Consider the following 20,132-nt stretch of genomic DNA (forward strand, 5'->3'; position numbering starts at 1 on the left):
CTATTACGCCGCTCCCCATCTCCTCTTTGTCTCCCTCTCGCCCACATCATGGATCTCCGGCAGATCTTATTAGTGTGGGATGCGGGCCAGGTCTCCCACTTTGGATTTATGAACCTTCAGACTTCTCTTCTTTAATCTTTCTGTCCTCCTCTGCTTCCTTCCTCCGTCCGTCCATCTATCATTCCCAGGGCTGGCTGGTGGGGACGGGGGAGGCGTAAAGGGGGAGAGTATTAAACCCGCCGTCCCATCTCTCACTCTTCTGGACAGATGACGCAGTGCGAGGGAGGGAGACGAGGACGCGAAGGTGGGGAGGAGATTAGTTTTCATAATGTTTCTGTAGTGTTGCGGCAATCGTTTGTTTGCAGATTTTCTCCGTCGTCCGTCACTGGTGGCGCTTTTCTTTGATGGCGCCAAACCGCACAGGTGCAAAGACTGCAGATGACTCAGTTCACAAGTGTCCAATTTTCGGCCCACAGCTCCATTTTTATTGGCCCTCGGCATTCTGTAAAAATAATTTTAATTCATTATTAATGACACGAGTGTCCAAAACAAACAGTCCCAAGTGTAGGTGACTCAATCTCTATGCTTTTTTATTCGGTAATAATCCACCAAAGGGCCAAAGAAACTTGCAAATGCCAGCAATTTGATTAAAAAAAGGTGAGGAACACTAAAGGCCTGGGGCCGTATTTATCAAGCTTCTTAGAATTACTCCTAAGAAGTCTGCTAAGAGTTGACTTAAGAGTAAATACATTCTTCGCTGGAAGCTGCACTTAAAAGTTAGTTATCAAGCGTCTTACTCACACTTTCAGCGAAGTGTAGGACTGAATCTTAAGTGTCACACTCAGAGCTGAATTACGACATTACTATGTGCCGTAAACGGAATTTTAGGTGACGTCATTTCTGTGTCCATAGAAATGACCAATCACGGAAGGGAATCCGTTGTCTAAGAATAAAGAAATATCTTGGAAGTATTTAAGTGGACAATGGGAGTGTATATTTTGACAATAAACTACAAAATAATACAAAACAAACTAGTCCCCGCCAGCACTCACGCTACCGCTCCCTCTCTTCTCTCGCCCACACACTCACTGACGTCACTCACCTCACGGCCACACACATACGCTACTCTCATAACATTTTCTTTCCAATTCATTAATTAGGCAACTAATTTGAAACTGGTGTGGGTGGCTCTATATATACTAGCCCACTGCAGACACATGCAGAAATCAACAAGGAATCGAAAAGTATTAAATCTGTGACAAAAATAATATCCGCTCTGTCTAAACGATACCGTTTGATCAGCTGCTCGTCATAAAAAAAAAAAAAAAACATCGTTCCGCTCCCTGAACGTTCGTGCACGTCTCTCTCGCCTCAGTGCCATCCCCTGCTGGCAACTCCTAACCACTTAAGACACCTCTGAAGGTCTCTTAAATATCGTGGAGAGTAGGAGTGATTCTTAGACTTAAGAAAGTTGATAAAAAGCTTTTATTCTTAAGTTTGAGAGTAGGACTAAATTTCGCAAATTCTCAGGACTTAAGTGTAAAATGGCACTCTAAGAAGCTTGATAAGTACGGCCCCTGCAATACAGTTGATATAACTCAGATAAATGTGACCGAAGATAGAACTTTTAGTACTATACTTATATTGTGAATGCATGTTGATGACGCACGCTAGCTGTGTCCCGCAAATTTGACAGTGACAAGATAGATAGATAGATTGATGGATAGATAGATAGTACTTCATTGATTCCTTCAGGAGAGTTCCCTCAGGAAAATAAAAATTCCAGCAGCAGTGTACAGAATTGAGATCAAATTTAAAAATTAAAAAGTAAATCATGGGGGTATAAATGGAAACAAAATAGAAAATATAACAATAAGAATAAAAATAAAAAGCAACAATAAGAATACAAATATAACAGTAAAAATAAGAATATAACAAGAGAAACTAGGCAGTAGTGACCATGCGAATAACAATGACAAGCGAATAAATGCATCCTCGATGTGATGCAGTATTCTCGCCAGCAGCTAACGTCCCTCCACAGTGCAAAGAAAGCAATTTTTTTCCTCCATGGTGGCAAATAAACTGTTTCTTACCAGTACCAATATCACTGGAGGACGAGGACTGGTTAAACATGTAACACTACAACGTCGGCGGATAAGCTAACAGCAAGCTAGCGCTCGTAAATGTAAACAAAGGTGGGCGGATCGATACAAATATTGACAGTAACGATACCAAGTATAGTATCAGTATATGGCCGATACTACAATGAGTATATCGATGTTTTTACGATCACAAAATGTGTTGTCGTTTTTGTTGTTGTTTACAAACTCTGGAAATAAGTCCTTTGACACAGGATGGCTTTATGGCAAAACATTTTTTATTTAAATCAGAGCCAATGGTAGGAAATTATTGAAATATTTAATTGATATTCTTACAGCGCCATCTTGTGTTTTTGTCTGGTTATAATTTTCATGTAATAATCACTCAATAATCTTGAACATTTTAAGTGTCAGTATTGGTATGACCGATACTGCCCCTGTAACTACTTGGTATTTATAGATACCCAAATTTGTATTATTGCCCAAAACTAATGTAAAGTATCTAAGCAACAGAAGAAGAAGTGTTTATTACATTTTGACAGCAGTGTAGATAGAACCATGTTACAACAGAAAGTAACGAGCCACGTTTTAAAGGCCTACTGAAAGCCACTACTACCGACCACGCAGTCTGATAGTTTATACATCAATGATGAAATCCTAACATTGCAACACATGCCAATACGGCCGGGTTAACTTATAAAGTGCAATTTTAAATTTCCCGGCAAACTTCCGGCTGAAAACGTTTCGATATGATGACGTTTGCGCGTGACGTCAATGGTTGAACCGGAAGTATTCAGACCCCATTGGATCCAATACAAAAAGCTCTGTTTTCATCCCAAAATTCCACAGTATTCTGGACATCTGTGTTGGTGAATCTTTTGCAATTTGTTTAATGAACAATGAAGACTGCAAAGAAGAAAGCTGTAGGTGGGATCGGTGTATTAGCGGCGGACTACAGCAACACAACCAGGAGGACTTTGAGATGGATAGCAGACGCGCTAGCCGCCGACCTCACCTTGACTTCCTCCGTCTCCGGACCGCCGACCGCATCTATGATCGGGTGAAGTCCTTCGTCGCTCCGTCGATCCCTGGAACGCAGGTGAGCACGGGTGTTGATGAGCAAATGAGGGCTGGCTGGCGTAGGTGGATAGCTAATGTTTTTAGCATAGCTCTGTGAGGTCCGGTTGCTAAGTTAGCTTCAATGGCGTCGTTAGCAACAGCATTGTTAAGCTTCGCCAGGCTGGAAAGCATTAACCGTGTAGTTACATGTACATGGTTTAATAGTATTGTTGATTTTCTGTCTATCCTTCCAGTCAGGGGTTTATTTCTTTTGTTTCTATCTGCATTTAAGCCCGATGCTATCACGTTAGCTCCGTAGCTAAAGAGCGTCGCCGATGTATTGTCGTGGAGATAAAAGTCACTGTGAATGTCCATTTCGCGTTCTCGACTCTCATTTTCAAGAGGATATAGTATCTGAGGTGGTTTAAAATACAAATCCGTGATCCACAATAGAAAAAGGAGAAAGTGTGGAATCCAATGAGCACTTGTACCTAAGTTACGGTCAGAGCGAAAAAAGATACGTCCTGCACTGCACTCTGGTCCTTCACTCTCACGTTCCTCATCCACAAATCTTTCATCCTCGCTCAAATTAATGGAAAAGCGACCAAAAGTTGCAAACTTTATCGTCGATGTTCTCTACTAAATCCTTTCAGCAAAAATATGGCAATATCGCAAAATGATCAAGTATGACACATAGAATGGATCTGCTATCCCCGTTTAAATAAAAAAAAATCCTTTCAGTAGGCCTTTAACTTGTATTGAAATGGGTCTATTATCATTTGCATTCCAAATAATATATTGTGATATATATCGTTATCGCAGGAGGTTGCATTATCTATCGCAATGTAGAATTTAGGCCATATTGCCATCCGTACTTAGTGTGTTCTGAAAAATATGCAAACTTGATAGCGCACGCAAAGCTGATCGACGAAGCGCGTGTGCAGAAGATTGCGTCTCCTAAATGCGCAAAATAGAGAGCACAATCCATTTAGCGTGTCTGTCTTCATGAATATGCATAATAAATATTGATTATCAGAACGCCCACAATACTGAGATGATGAGATGCAAATACAATCTCAATAAAAAATGTGATTTATCAAGACTGAAACTGTTCTGCGGCCGCCGTTTTGCGTCTACATTTAGCACAAACATTTGTTGCGAGAAGTAAGACGTGCTCCGCTAAGAAAACAGAAATCAATGCGCGTAAGAAATCAGTCCTGGAAATGATTTAAAATGACCAAAATACGGTAAACATTGTACGTATTACATATTGTTATGAACGTGTCTGTTACTACATTATATATAGATTTGTACTGTGTATATAAAACATTGATGGAGTGTTTTGAGGTTGTTTTAGAGGGTTTTGAAGGCTACACAGTGACACCCATTAGCTGCATCTTTCAAGCGTTTTTTCCATCCATCCACCCATTTTCTACCACTTATACCCTTCGGGGTCGCGGGGGGCGCTGGAGCCTATCTCAGCTACAATCGTTTTTTAAATCTTTAAAATCGTAAAAAAAAAAAATAGACGTGTGCTCTTGTCTCTCATAATGATTGTAAACAATAAGGAAAATTACAAAAAAATGTGCCGTTGCCCTTTAACTGTCAAAGTTATACACAAATGGTTGAGTGAAAGAAGGTGATCATGCTGCAAAGACAGACGACTAAGAGATAGAATATTCCATTTGTGTGTGTGTATATATATACTGACAGAAATACAAATATTAGACGTATTATCTATTCAGCTATATAATTTTATAATTGTATGGTGGATGACTTAATGGCCTGATTAAAGCAAACTCAATTGATTTGTTTTGGTGTAAGTACGTTAAAAACATTTTTTAATAAAGGGGATATACAGTATTGTTATAGTATCACTTACAAACCCAAAACCAGTGAAGTTGGCACTTTGTGTAAATCATAAATAAAAACAGAATACAATGATTTGCAAATCCTTTTCAACCTATATTCAGTTGAATACACCGCAAAGACAAGATACTTAGCGTTTGAGTTTGATGCCTGCAACATGTTTCAAAAAAGCTGGCACAAGTGGCAATAAATACTGATAAAGTTGAGGAATGCTCATCAAACACTTATTTGGAACATCCCACAGTTGAACAGGCTAATTGGGAACAGGTGGCTGCCATGATTGGGTATAAAATCAGCTTCCATGAAATGCTCAGTCATTCACAAACAAGGATGGGGCGAGGGTCACCACTTTGTCAACAAATGTGTGAGCAAATTGTCAAACAGTTTAAGAACAACATTTCTCAACCAGTTATTGCAAGGAATCTAGGGATTTCACCATCTACTGTCCGTAATATCATCAAAGGTTCAGATATTCTGGATTAATCACTGCACGTAAGGCCTGTAACCTCGATCCCTCAGGCGGTACTGCATCAAAAAGCGACATCAGTGTGTGAAGGATATCACCACATGGGCTCAGGAACACTTCAGAAAACCACTGTCAGTAACTACAGTTCCTCGCTACATCTGTAAGTGCAAGTTAAAACTCTACTATGCAAAGTGAAAGCCATCTATGTGTTGTTAAAAGGAAAGGCCATGTAACACAGTGGTAAAAATGCCCCTGTGCCAACTTTTTTGCAATGTGTTGCTGCCATTAAATTCTAAGGTAATGATTATTTGCAAAAAAAAATAAAGTTTCTCAGTTCGAACATTAAGTATCTTGTCTTTACAGTGTATTCAATTGAATATAAGGTTGAAAAGGATTTGCAAATCATTGTATTCTGTTTTAATTTACCAATTACACAACATGCCAACTTCACTGGTTTTGGGTTTTGTATATGCATAATGCAACATGCATTTCTTGCATCTGGAATGATCCATCACAACACCGCAGCACCCCATATAACCTAAAAATAGGTTCTGTTGTCTGGATCGCGCTTCAATACAGCGACAGGTTGGATCATAATGTGGAGGGAAATGAATGTCTCCATGGTGACAGCCGGCATACAACACAAAAACCTCATTTAAATTGGGAAGTCTGTACCACTTTTGCCGGTGATCTACAAAGACAATTGATAACACGCAGGACGGTCCAAAAGATGAAGTTATTCCTCTGGAAGAAGTACTCTGTCAGACGAGGGCCTTCAGTCCTCAGTAATGGCCCCTGCAACATCACCACATCGCCAGCTGACGTTTGACGCCCGAACACAACCTGAATCGCCATCGTTCCATTGAAGGAAAAAGCACCCCAGACCATGATGGTGCTGTGAAGAAAACATCCTCAGGTAGGATTTCCTTGTTATGCCAGTAACATAGGAAGCCATCAGGACCATACATTTTCGCTACAAAAAATAACATCTTCTTCCACCTTTCAATTTACCATTTTGGTGCTCTCATGCAAATTCAAAACAAGCCTTTTTGTGGCCTTTGAAGATGTTTTTTTTTGTTCTTAAATATTCAGAGGATCGTCCCATGTTTCGATGGACAGCCAATCAAATTGTTTTGGCTCTAACATGCGCTTTTTTGTTCCATAACCGTCAGGATCTCTGAAGTTAAAAACAACTTTCTTAAAGGCCTACTGAAACCCACTACTACCGACCACGCAGTCTGATAGTTTATATATCAATGATGAAATCTTAACATTATAACACATGCCAATACGGCCGGGTTAACTTATAAAGTGACATTTTAAATTTGCCGCTAAACTTCCGGTTCGAAACGCCTCTGAGGATGACGTATGCGCGTGACGTGGCCCGACGAACACGGCTATGCCTTCCACATTGAAGCCAATACGAAAAAGCTCTGTTTTCATTTAATAATTCCACAGTATTCTGGACATCTGTGTTCGTGAATCTGTTGCAATCATGTTCATTGCATTATGGAGAAGGAAGCTGAGCAAGCAAAGAAGAAAGTTGTCGGTGCGAAATGGACGTATTTTTCGAACGTAGTCAGCAACAACAGTACACAGCCGGCGCTTCTTTGTTTACATTCCTGAAAGATGCAGTCAAGATGGAAGAACTCGGATAACAGAGACTCTAACCAGGAGGACTTTTGACTTCGGTACACAGACGCCTGTAGAGAACTGGGACAACACAGACTCTTACCAGGATTACTTTGATTTGGATGACAAAGACGCAGACGTGCTACTGTGAGTATGCAGCTTTGGCTTCTAAACATTTGATCGCTTGACCGTATGTGCGCAACTTTTTTTTGCGTATGTACGTAACTTTTTTTAAATATATAAGCTTTATGAACCTTGGGTTAGGTGAACGGTCTTTTGGGCTGAGTGATTGTGTGTGTTGATCAGGTGTTTGAATTGTATTGGCGTGTTCTATGGAGCTAGGAGCTAGCATAGGAGCTAGGAGCTAGCATAACAAACACGCAGGTGTTTTTATGCAGGATTAATTTGTGGCATATTAAATATAAGCCTGGTTGTGTTGTGGCTAATACAGTATATATATGTCTTGTGTTTATTTACTGTTTTAGTCATTCCCAGCTGAATACCAGGTACCGTGAGTATGCAGCCTTGGCTGCTAAACATTTGATAGCTTGACCGTATGTGCGCGTCACGTACGTAACTTTTTAAAAATATATAAGCTTTATGAACCTTGGGTTAGGTGAACGGTCTTTTGGGCTGAGTGATTGTGTGTGTTGATCAGGTGTTTGAATTGTATTGGCGTGTTCTATGGAGCTAGGAGCTAGCAGAGGAGCTAGGAGCTAGCGTAACAAACACGTAGGTGTTTTTATGCAGGATTAATTTGTGGCATGTTAAATATAAGCCTGGTTGTGTTGTGGCTAATAGAGTATATATATGTCTTGTGTTTATTTACTGTTGTAGTCATTCCCAGCTGAATATCAGGTCACCCCCGGCTCTCACAGCATCTTCCCTATCTGAATAGCTTCAACTCCCCACTAGTCCTTCACTTGCACTTTACTCATCCACAAATCTTTCATCCTCGCTCAAATTAATGGGGAAATTGTCGCTTTCTCGGTCCGAATCTCTCTCACTTCATGCGGCCATCATTGTAAACAATAGGGAACTTTGCGTATATGTTCAACTGACTACGTCACGCTACTTCCGGTAGGGGCAAGCCTTTTTTTTTATCAGATACCAAAAGTTGCAATCTTTATCGTCGTTGTTCTATACTAAATCCTTTCAGTAAAAATATGGCAATATCGCGAAATGATCAAGTATGACACATAGAATAGATCTGCTATCCCCGTTTAAATAAAAAAAATTCATTTCAGTAGGCCTTTAATGCGTCCAACCCCAGCTGTGCCACATTTTTGCAAAGATTTTGGCTTTTAAAGGCTGTGGTCTTAAAGGTTTTGCTATTATGCAAAACCAACTTTTCTTACTTATAGGTACCCGTTTCTGTCTATTTGGGATCTGCATAAGTCCCAAAAATGTGGAATCAAACCATGGAGGCATTGCGGAGCTATTGATAAAACAATCTTGCCTTCCTTCTTACTGCCGCTAAACGAGTCATTTGGAATTTGCCCAATTTGTGACTGTTTTCCCAAGTTTGACGTCAGCGGTCTATATACATGTCAGTGGCCTAGTGGTTAGAGTGTCCGCCCTGAGATCGGTAGGTTGTGAGTTCAAACCCCGACCGAGTCATACCAAAGACTATAAAAATGGGACCCATTGCCTCCCTGCTTGGTACTCAGCATCAAGGGTTGGAATTGGGGGTTAAATCACCAAAAATGATTCCCGGGCGCGGCCACCGCTGCTGCCCACTGCTCCCCTCACCTCCCATGGGGTGATCAAGGGTGATGGGTCAAATGCAGAGAATCATTTCGCCACACCTCGTGTGTGTTTGACTATCATTGGTACTTTAACTTTAACTTTTTATACATTTTTACCCAAAGAGCTTTGCATGAATCCGGCATTGTAGTCCGCGCTCTAGTCAATAAGCGTCTTGTTTTTCGCTATCCTCTTGTTGTGGGTCAGACTGGCTCGTACATGCACATGCATCCTCAGCTGTTGCCATTTTTAATATAAAGTAGCGTATAGTGCAATCTTATGTCTGTCAGTGGATCGCTATGGAAGTGCTCGAAACTACAAGAAAGATGACAGGGAGAAGACACTGTTGAAGTGTAGGCACGTAAATAAGACTGCCCACAAAACCGCGCATGCTGAAGAGACAGTCAGAAAGTGGCTTGAAAACGGTCTGTAAAACATAATCTATGCAAAATGTTGACCAAAGAACTACCATTACTTATGTAAACCACGAGGAAGTGTTTTAAATGTAGGAAAAAAATCATAATAGGACCCCTTCAACTAGGGGTGTCCTGATACAACTTTTTCACCTCCGATACGATATTGATATCAGATCCTTGAGTATTGCTCGATACCGATATTAACCCCATACAATATCAGCAGGAATCAAAGCACATACTGTACTTTTATTATTTTGTACTGTGCAATGTTAGAAAAGGCAAGGAAGGAAAATTGTTCAGAGAACAACAAAACATGGACCTCCCGTATTTATTATTAACCATCTAAAATGGACCTATGCTGCCTTTTAGTTTGTTTTTAGTGAAACCCGGTGGTCAAACTAATTCATTAAGTTAAGCTCATGACGCATTAAGTTTAATGACATGTTTGTTACTGGATAATTTTGAATATGCTTCTGTCTTGGAGACTTGGTATGTGTAAGTAACATGCAAGTACTATTATTTGATAATTGTTTATAGCAACAAATGTGCTGAATAAGGCTCAAACATTGTCCATTTAAGGACACTTATTACAAGGGATGTAACGGTATTATAAATACCGCCGTATTTCGGTATCAAAATCATCACAATATTACCGTGACATGATACGGTGTACAATTAAAGCTTGGTCAGCGTAAGTTTTTGCTAGCCCTTTTGAATTGGGCAGTCTGTAAGGAAACTACATTTGCCAAAATTGCCTGCGTAGCGCGCGTGTGCGAGGTCTGTGTCTGGCAGGTCATAAAGGAGAGAGAAAGGATTGTTTTTTTCCAGACATTTCCTGAAGTTTTCATTCAAATCTATTCATAACTCTTTGAGCTATGTTACTAAGAGACACACAAACAAACCCTGGCAAAACTGGTTTGCATATACTGCAAGGCAAAGTTGCCCGCCGCCTTTGTCTGGAGTGTTTCCAAGACGACACATAAAGCCGGTCAGAAGTTGTGATGTTGTAAACCACCGTGTTGTTTTTAATAACATTTAATCAACTCATGGTTTAAATTGATTTGTTACCCATGTTTTAAGTAGGTAATGCACCAGGCGGCAGCGCGGACAAGTAAAAAGTTTGGTGACACTGCACTGCGGAAACACAAGTAATAGAGAAGCTACTTGATAGACCACCACCTAGAAAAGGAGGCCAAGCATTAATTTGTGAGGTATTTACATTATTAAACATAAAATTGTCAGCTAACTTTTCAGATAATCTGCATTTTCCAAAGTAATATAAGGTGTCCACTGGAGAAGACACTGGTTCTCTGAAGTTAAAAGTTAAAAGATACTAACGTAAACATTATTGTTTTACAAAACCCAAAACCAGGGAAGTTGTCACGTTGTGTAAATCTTAAATAAAAACAGAATACAATGATTTGCAAATCCTTTTCAAAGACAAGATACTTAATGTTTGAACTGGAAAACTTAGTTTTTTTTTGCAAATATTGGCTCATTTGGAATTTGATGCCTGCAACATGTTTCAAAAAAGCTGGCACAAGTGGCTAAAAGACTGAGAAAGTTGAGGAATGCTCATCAAACACTTATTTGGAACATCCCACAGGTGAACAGGCTAATTGGGAACAGGTGGGTGCCATGATTGGGTATAAAAGCAGCTTCCATGACATGCTCAGTCATTCACAAACAAGGATGGGGCGAGGGTCACCACTTTGTGAACAAATGCCTGACCAAATTGCTTAATAACGTTTCTCGACTAGCTTTTGCAAGGAATTTAGAAATTTCACCGTCTACGGTCCGTAATACCATCAAAAGGTTCAGAGAATCTGGAGAAATCACTGCACGTAAGCAGCAAGACTGAAAACCAACATTGAATGCCTGTGACCTTCGATCCCTCAGGAGGTACTGCATCAAAAAGCGACATCAGTGTGTAAAGGATATCACCACTTGGGCTCGGGAACACTTCAGAAAACCACTGTCAGAAACTACAGTTCGTCACTACATCTGTAAGTGCAAGTTAAAACTCTACTATGCAAAGCGAAAGCCATTTATCAACAACACCCAGAAACGTCGGCGGCTTTGCTGGGCCTGAGCTCATCCAAGATGGACAGATGCAAAGTGGATAAGTGTTCTATGGTCTGACGAGTCCACATTTCAAATTGTTTTTGGAAACTGTGGACGTTGTGTCCTCCGGAACAAAGAGGAAAAGAACCACCCGGATAGTTATAGGCGCAAAGTTGAAATGTCTGTGATGGTATGGGTATACTTGCCAACCCTCCTGATTTTTCCGGGAGACTCCCAAATTTCAGTGCCCCTCCCGAAAATCCCCCGGGGCTACCATTCTCCCGAATTTCTCCCGATTTTCACCCGAACAACAATATTTAGGCCGTGCCGTGATGGCACTGCCTTTAGCGTCCTCTACAACCTGTCGTCGCGTCCGCTTTTTCTCCATACAAACAGCGTGCCGGCCCAGTTGCATGTTGTATGCGGCTTCTACAGACACACGTAAGTGACTGCAAGACATACTTGGTCAACAGCCATACAGGTCACACTGAGGGTGGCCGTATAAACAACTTTAACACTGTTACAAATATGCGCTACACTGTGAACCCACACCAAACAAGAATGACAAACACATTTCGGGAGAACATCCGCACCGTAACACCACATAAGGTTGGCAAGTATGGGTATGGGGTGTATTAGTGCCCAAGGCATGGGTAACTTACACATCTGTGAAGGCACCATTAATGCTGAAAGGTACATACAGGTTTTGGAATGGGAAGAATTCCACCTGAAAAGCTTAAAAAAAAATGTAGTCTCTCAGTTCGAACATTAAATATTTTCTCTTTGTAAACCAATATAATCCAGAAAGATATCTGAATTGTGTCGGGGCACCCTTTTGACCAGCTGATGAACATTTAGTTTAATTGTTGGTTGCAATACATTGCGTAACTTATTTTGTCTCACTCCCACCATTGTGAAGCTCTACTTAGAACCTTCTTAAGATCCCACAGTGCAAAATGTAAATGTTTGCTTTTTTTTTTTTTTAACTCTTCTGAAAATGTATTTTCGGGAGACTGTGTTTATTAATGTAATTTGATGTGTTGATCAACTTTCCTGCATCATCCTGACATGTCCTAGCATAATAGTCAGGAAATGGTGGTGGTGGCGAACCCCAAGATGCAGAAATGGCAGGCTTGATACAGGAAAACATGGTTTTAATGTCCAAAAAATGCAGGGAAAACACGAACCAGAAACCAGGAAACAGGCACACTTGAGACAGCAAACAGGAACTAGGAAAGAGGAAAGAGGGAGAACTGGAGACAGAAAACAGTCCACAGCATACAGCTAGTAGCTTACAATACTGCAGCACTGACTGGAGGGCAAGGCAGGTCTAAATAGCAGCCGGCTGATTGACACCAGGTGTGGCCAGGTGCTAATCAGCTGCAGCTGAGGGGAAACAGCGCTCAGGTAGAGAAGCAGGAAACTGAACAAAAATAAGAGCGCTGACAGGAAATAAAACAAACACATAGGAAAAACTAAAACATAACCAAACTGTCAGTGACAAGCCTGACAATAATATTCTCCCCTCTTATGTAGCTTCATAATGTAACCAATACTGTAACCAGCTGTTGCACAGACTATCTGAGTCGTTCAGATGGTTGCACGGTGCAAGCATAGTGAGGTCTCTAAGGGGAAGAAAGCCTTCCCAATATCAATATTTTAATTACTGGATTTGCATCCAACACTAAATGCACTGCATTATGATAAATAATAATGCTGCAAACGTCCACTACTGCAGTGGACAATGGTTCTCAGGAGGATGTAAACAAAAAAAGCCCTGACTAACAGTCATCATTGAAGACTTTGGGGCGTTTAATGGGTTCAGTTCAGTTTAGACTTAAGTCTTCAGGAATGAGTTGGAACAAATAAAGTGTAAGAGGAAAAAGAATTAAAGCTCTGACCAGCAGCTGGGGTAAAGCCGACCCCCTCCATCCATGCCTGTGCACTGACAGGTAGATTAAGGGGCGTGATAGATGCCCCTCTCTCTATCAGCCTCTCTCCATCTCCTTCTCTTCCCTCCGCCCTTTCCCTCCCCTCCATCCATCATGGCGGCCGGTGTAATTGCGGCTGCGTGCGGCTGGCAGAAGGAGCCTCCATCCATCTCCTTAACAACAAACAGTCATGAGGACGGATGGTGCTGCGCTCCCCAGTTAATCTCCATCTATAAGAAGCACAGGGCAGGGGAGGCTTGATGGGGACCTAGCAGAAGTACTTTTGGTTTACTATAAACAAAAAAGAGATGCAGAGTGCGGTTGAGGGTCCATATAGACAAACAAGTAAACAGAATGTGGAAATAAAGAAAGAGGAGGAGAAAAAAGAGAACTATGTTGAAGGGATGGGTACTGAATTCTGTACTTTCTTACTGGAGGTACTACTGAGTACTCATTCATGTCAAATCAAGCGATACCACATTTTGATACCTTTGCACGTGACGTACCGTCCGGATGCAGACTCGCCATCGGCCTAAGCACTTGGCAGGCAAACACAGCAGACTGGCCCTTGATAAAGTCTCTGGTTTTCCATGCCAACAAAGCTTGTATGCCTGATAAAAAGCTCTCACAAATAAGGTTCCACTTCTTTTCAGGCTAGCTCAATGCTAGTTTACATTGATAAATGATAAATGGGTTATACTTGTATAGCGCTTTTCTACCTTCAAGCTACTCAAAGCGCTTTGACAGTATTTCCACATTCACTCATTCACACACACATTCACACACTGATGGCGGGAGCTGCCATGCAAGGCGCTAACCAGCAGCCATCAGGAGCAAGGGTGAAGTGTCTTGCCCAAGGACACAACAGACGTGACTAGGGATTGAACCCCAGTAACCAGCAACCCTCCGATTGCTGGCACGGCCACTCTACCAACTTCGCCACGCCGCCCCACATTGGATATGCCATTAAAATGCTACTGATTAGCATTACCAATTTAACAAGGCGACTTCAGATTTGGAAATAGTACTAAGATGCAGTTTACAATCAAACAGCTGGTGTGTAAAATGTACACTACTTACAGTATAAACACATTGTAGGGCTCAACATAAGACTAAACTAGAATATTCAACTTAATAGCAAAAGACTACTTCCTGGCTACGGCAACACACATGGGACAAATCAAAATGAATGCATACTTGAAAATTAGATTTAATTTAAATAAAATAAAAAATTATATATATATATATATATATATATATATATATATGTATATGTATATGTATATTTTTATTTTTTTAACTTCTAAAATCAAACTTGAATTTAATTTAATGCATTATTTGTTTTTAACGCAAATTCGTGGGAAATAAAAGGTCAAATATATATAAAACATTTTTTTGGTGCAAAATAACAATTTTAACATAATTTTAATATAAATGTATAAATAATTCAACTCTGACTGGGATTCAAACCTAGCACCACCACCTTTCTAGACAAGCATTACTGACCATGGGAAATTTTCCATTATTCAAGCGGCTTGGAATACGTTTGCGGTAAAATTTGATATGAAGCTTCCTGTCATTCGTTAATTGACATTTTCCCTGCACTTCTTCACGTTATATGGGGCCCCTATTGATCGCATGGTCCTTCGCACAGTGCGTGGTCTACATGTAGGGATGGACTTCCCTGCTCATAAGTGTAAGAAAACAAGATCTTAAAACTGGACAGCACAGTTATCATTATCATCTTAGTGTTCAAAGTTAAATAAATAAAACAATATTTTATCATTAAACAAATGACCATCACCACATTAACACACCGAAAATTACCATAAATTGGTTCTGATTTCCAGGTAACGGGACTTAGTACTAGGGATGATGTTTGATAAGGAATTATCGAGTTCGAGCCTATTATCGAATCCTCTTATCGAACCGATTCCTTATCGATTCTCTTATCGAGTCCAGATAGGTTGTTGTATATGGAAAAAAACACACAATATTTGGTTTAACAAAAGCTCACTTTTATTATATAATAAAAAAATAAAATCTAATAAATAAATAAATATTGACTGTTACCCACCTAAAAAAATAAAATAAAATAAATAAATATTGACTGTTGTTACCCAAAGTATATTAAGTGGGATTTTTCAGAGAAACAAATATATACAGTAACACAAAAACAACCTGTCTTTGTGATCACTATAGGTGTATAAATAATAATAGTGTTAAATAAAATCAGTCCCTTGGGCACAAAACTGAAAATAATACAGCTCTCCAAAAAGTGCACTTCTGCTGCTATTTGACATAACTGTTTGTTATGATGCTTTGACATTTTTGCACTTTATTTCTTTATTGAAAGAACATTCTATGAAGAGAAAAGTTCTTTGCAAATGTGGTTACAATGCTAATAAATGAAAAGTTAAAGCTAAAAAAAGAAATACACTTTATTGAGTTAACATTATTTCTTTATGGGGGAAAAATGTTATGAGCTAGAGAATATAACAACTACACTACCCAGCATGCAACGGGAGTTACGAGCATGCGCGGTAGCCCCGAAAAGTGTTGCATGTTGCCACGCTGTGAAAGTAAACGTCAATAACTCAGCCAACACGCCTCGTCTGCATTATTTATAATTAGACAGACAACACATCTACAGTGTGATTTTGTTTTGTTTACAAGGAAAGAAAAACAAAAGTTAAAAAAGGGAGATATGTTGTATATATATGTATGTGCTGCGGTTGTTTTAAGAACGTTGCGACAGCTGCCGTAAAGGAGGTGCGTTGCTATGTTTCCGGTTGGTCGTAAAAGTGTTCGTCATGTGTTTTACCCTGCTAAAATCTCTCAGTAAAGTTATTCGATGGATTATAGCTTTTGTTTTGAACTTTATTACACCTTGGAGCGCTTTTTCCCGTCCATTGTTTTCCTGCTTTCGCTATCTGCGCCTAATGACTGAGCTACGTGACGTCATTTATTGTGATGTCCCACAGAGTATTTCTGGTCGGGACGGGATTCGAATAAAGAATCAACTCTTTTCCTTTACTATAGTGGTCTCGATAACGGGTACCGGTTCTCAAAAAGGGATTCGAGTCCGAGGACTCGATTTTTTTCTTATCAAACAACCGGGAAAACCGGTTTCGAGTATCATCCCTACTTAGTACCGTATCAGTACAAATGTAAAAGGTACTCATACTCTAGTTGTAGTGGACGATACTGCAAATTTTACGATTGATCCGAGATTAAGTTACAGGACTAGTATTATCAATGACAATACTGTAGATTCCTTGCTGTTCATGGATGTGAAAAATCACAAATAATGGACGCACCTATAAAAATGGCAATTTTTCACGTTAGGCAATACCGGTCCGATACCGATACTTTGAGCAAATATACCTAATTTGTCTGCTACAATTTAAAACGTTGTGTATTTCAAAATATACAGGGTACCCGCGGGGTCTTAAAAAGTCTTAAATCCAACAATTTAATGTCTAAAATTCTCATAGTATCTCATAAAAGGTCTTAAAAATGATTTTGAAATATCTTAAAAATCGATTCCTGTTACTTTTATTTAAAACATGCATAAACTTCAGTCTTGCTTTTAAATATAACGTAATTACAAAATGAAACCAAAGTAGGCTACCTGTGCTGTAGGGTCAGAATTAATCGCAAGCCACCTAGTGTGCGGTGCGCGCGCATCTATGTGTTCTTGCAGCATACGATGGTTAAGTGCAAGTTCAACGATTTTGTGGCTCCAGAATGATCCATTTCATGCATGCTCAAAGCGGGTTAATGGAAACGTATAAAGAGTTTAGGACCCGGATGTAGAGCCATCAAGGAGAGAAGTGTTTGTAAACATTTCCGTGCAAGTAAATGGAATGATAATGTGAAAGTCAAAAATCTGGGACAAGTCCGTCTCAAAAGCTGCTGAAACGTCACAAACACATCAATACAGGATCAACTTAACCCCTCAAAGGAGTGTTATGTGGGTAAAGTGGCGCCGATTACCAAAGGAGATTATTATGAGATGTTTACTAGTGAAATTATACTATTACCTTCAGTAAGCACACGCTAAATTCTCTGTGGTAGTAGTGTACTCACAACAGTAAAACTTAAAAAAACAAACATATTTCTCTTATATTATTTATATTATTTATTCTAATAATTTCAGGTCAGCTTCTCATGCCCAATATTTTCTCCAGGGTTGATACAGCAAGTGACATTAAAAGCTATAGAGGTTGTCTGTTTAGTGTTTACACTCAGTTTGTGGTGGGGTGAGGAAAGAAGGGAAGATTTGCAAATGTCATCTTGTCATGCTTTTATAAAAACTAGTCCTTGTTTGTTAGCAATATGTTTTCAAAAAAGTTACAAAAACAGGTCAAATCTTTTCATACATACCAGATACAAAATGAGCTGAGCAAGTTAGAATGTTATCCACATTATTCACATTCAAATTCTGTTTGGGGCTTGCAAGCCAAATCGCCTTCTTTCTTTTTAGACAATGGCTCTGTCTGCACTCTCTGTTTTTCACAACTTTGTTCAGATACGTACTGTAGATGTTTTTTAAAAAAAAACACTGCAAAAGTGAAACATTTAGCTTTAGCATAGATGCTAACAGTCCCTTTCACAGACAATATATTGTTGTGCTTTCCTCTACCATTGCTGACATTCTGGTTGTTGTTACATGAAAACACTTGATATGAAGCCTACTGTTTGCAAGAAAACAGTTCTTTGGCAATTCTAAAAAATGGCTGTTATTATGTTTGCTAATATTATTTTTCAATCAGTAGTTTGTTTAACCATTTTGTTTTCCAATGTGAAAGGGCAGTGAATTAATTCATATACTTACAATTCTTCTGGCCCTCCGGTTTTCCTTTATGTCTTTGTACTTTTTTGTCAGTATTGATATTAAGTGGACTTAAAATATATTCATTATGGTCTTAAAAAAGTATTTAAAATGTTTTACATTTGACTTGTTGGAAACTGCACAGTCTCTATTATAGCATGCCGCATAGCATAAAGAATACAAGACAGAGTTATGTTTTTCAAACTCTGCAGTATATTGAGGTAGTGGCATGAATAACAATATAGTGAAGATAATATAACAGAAAAAAAACATGACAAAGTCCACGAAAATGGTGTTTCAAACCATAAAAAAGGAAATGACTACATTAATAAAAGCATTAAAAATTATTATTAAAAACTACAAATAAAATACAAACTAATTCACAATTAAGTTACATGAACATATTAATGTGAAAATACTGAAGATGTAAAGAACACTTTTATTATAATCCTTGAACAAAGTAACAGTGAAGCTAAATGTATTAATCACTGAATGGAGAACTGTGGGTGGGATTAAATAAGTTATCTTCTTCTCACTCCCTTTCAGGCAAAACTGGATCATCATGCGTACATACTGTACAAAACCCAAAACCAGTGAAGTTGGCCCGATGTGTAATTCGTAAATTAAAACTGAATACAATGATATGCAAATATTTTTCAACTTATATTCAACTGAATATTAAGCTTTTCAGGTGGAATTCTTTCCCATTCTTGCTTGATGTACAGCTTAAGTTGTTCAACAGTCCGGGGGTCTCCGTTGTGGTATTTTAGGCTTCATAATGCGCCACACATTTTCAATGGGAGACAGGTCTGGACTACAGGCAGGCCAGTCTAGTACCCGCACTCTTTTACTATGACTCCACACTGTTGTAACACTTGGCTTGGCATTGTCTTGCTGAAATAAGCAGGGACGTCCATGATAACGTTGCTTGGATGTTGCTCCAAAACCTGTATGTACCTTTCAGCATTAATGGTGCCTTCACAGATGTGTAAATTACCCATGTCTAGGGCACTAATACACCCCCATACCATCACAGATGCTGGCTTTTAAACTTTGCGCCTATAACAATCCGGATGGTTCTTTTCCTCTTTGGTATGGAGGACACGACGTCCACAGTGGTCAGACCACAGAACACTTTTCCACTTTGCATCAGTCCATCATAGATGAGCTCGGGCCCCGCAAAGCCGGCAGCATTCCTGGGTGTTGTTGATAAATGGCTTTGGCTTTGCATAGTAGAGTTTAAACTTGCACTTACAGATGTAGCGACAAACTGTAGTTACTGACAGTGGTTTTTGAAGTGTTCCTGAGCCCATGTGGTGATATCCTTTACACACTGATGTCGCTTTTTGATGCAATACCGCCTGAAGGATCCAAGGTCCGTAATATCATGGCTTACGTGCAGTGATTTCTCCAGATTCTCTAAACCTTTTCATGATATTAAGGACCGTGAATGGTTAACTCCCTAAATTCCTTGCAATAGCTCGTTGAGAAATGTTTTTCTTAAACTGTTCGACAATTTGCTCACACATTTTTTTCACTAAGTGGTGACCCTCGCCCCGTCCTTGTTTGTGAATGACTGAGCATTTCATGGAAGCTGCTTTTATACCCAATCATGGCACCCACCTGTTCCCAATAAGCCTGTTCACCTGTGGGATGTTCCAAATAAGTGTTTGATGAGCATTCCTCAACTGTCTCAGTCTTTTTTGCCACTTGTGCCAGCAATTTGCAAAAAATAACAAAGTTTACCAATTCAAACGTTAAGTATCTTGTCTTTGCAGTCTATTTAATTGAATATAGGTTGAAAAGGATTTGTAAATCATTGTATTCTGTTTTTATTTACGATTTACACAACGTGCCAACTTCACCAGTTTTGGGGTTTGTAAGTTACATTAACATCCATTCATCCATCCATTTTCTACCGCTTATTCCCTTCGGGGTCGCGGGGGGCGTTGGAGCCTATCTAGGCTACAATCGGGCGGAAGGCGGGGTACACCCTGGACAAGTCGCCACCTC

The 20,132-nt window shown here is 39.6% G+C and overlaps 1 protein-coding gene across 2 annotated transcripts in view; it reads left to right on the plus strand.

The window, feature by feature from the left end:
- Window positions 1-228: 228 nt before the first annotated feature.
- The window catches only part of meis3 (myeloid ecotropic viral integration site 3), a 91,762-nt gene continuing 71,858 nt past the window's right edge, over window positions 229-20,132 (plus strand). Inside the window, exon 1 of one of the 2 annotated variants that reach the window (XM_062068622.1) lies at window positions 229-304. The gene's annotated coding sequence lies outside the window, so the exon portion shown is untranslated. The remainder of the gene's footprint in view (window positions 305-20,132) is intronic. The other variant, XM_062068623.1, reaches the window with a different exon arrangement.

The sequence above is a fragment of the Entelurus aequoreus genome, linkage group LG13 (genome assembly GCF_033978785.1).
Source record: "Entelurus aequoreus isolate RoL-2023_Sb linkage group LG13, RoL_Eaeq_v1.1, whole genome shotgun sequence".
NCBI lineage: Eukaryota > Metazoa > Chordata > Actinopteri > Syngnathiformes > Syngnathidae > Entelurus > Entelurus aequoreus.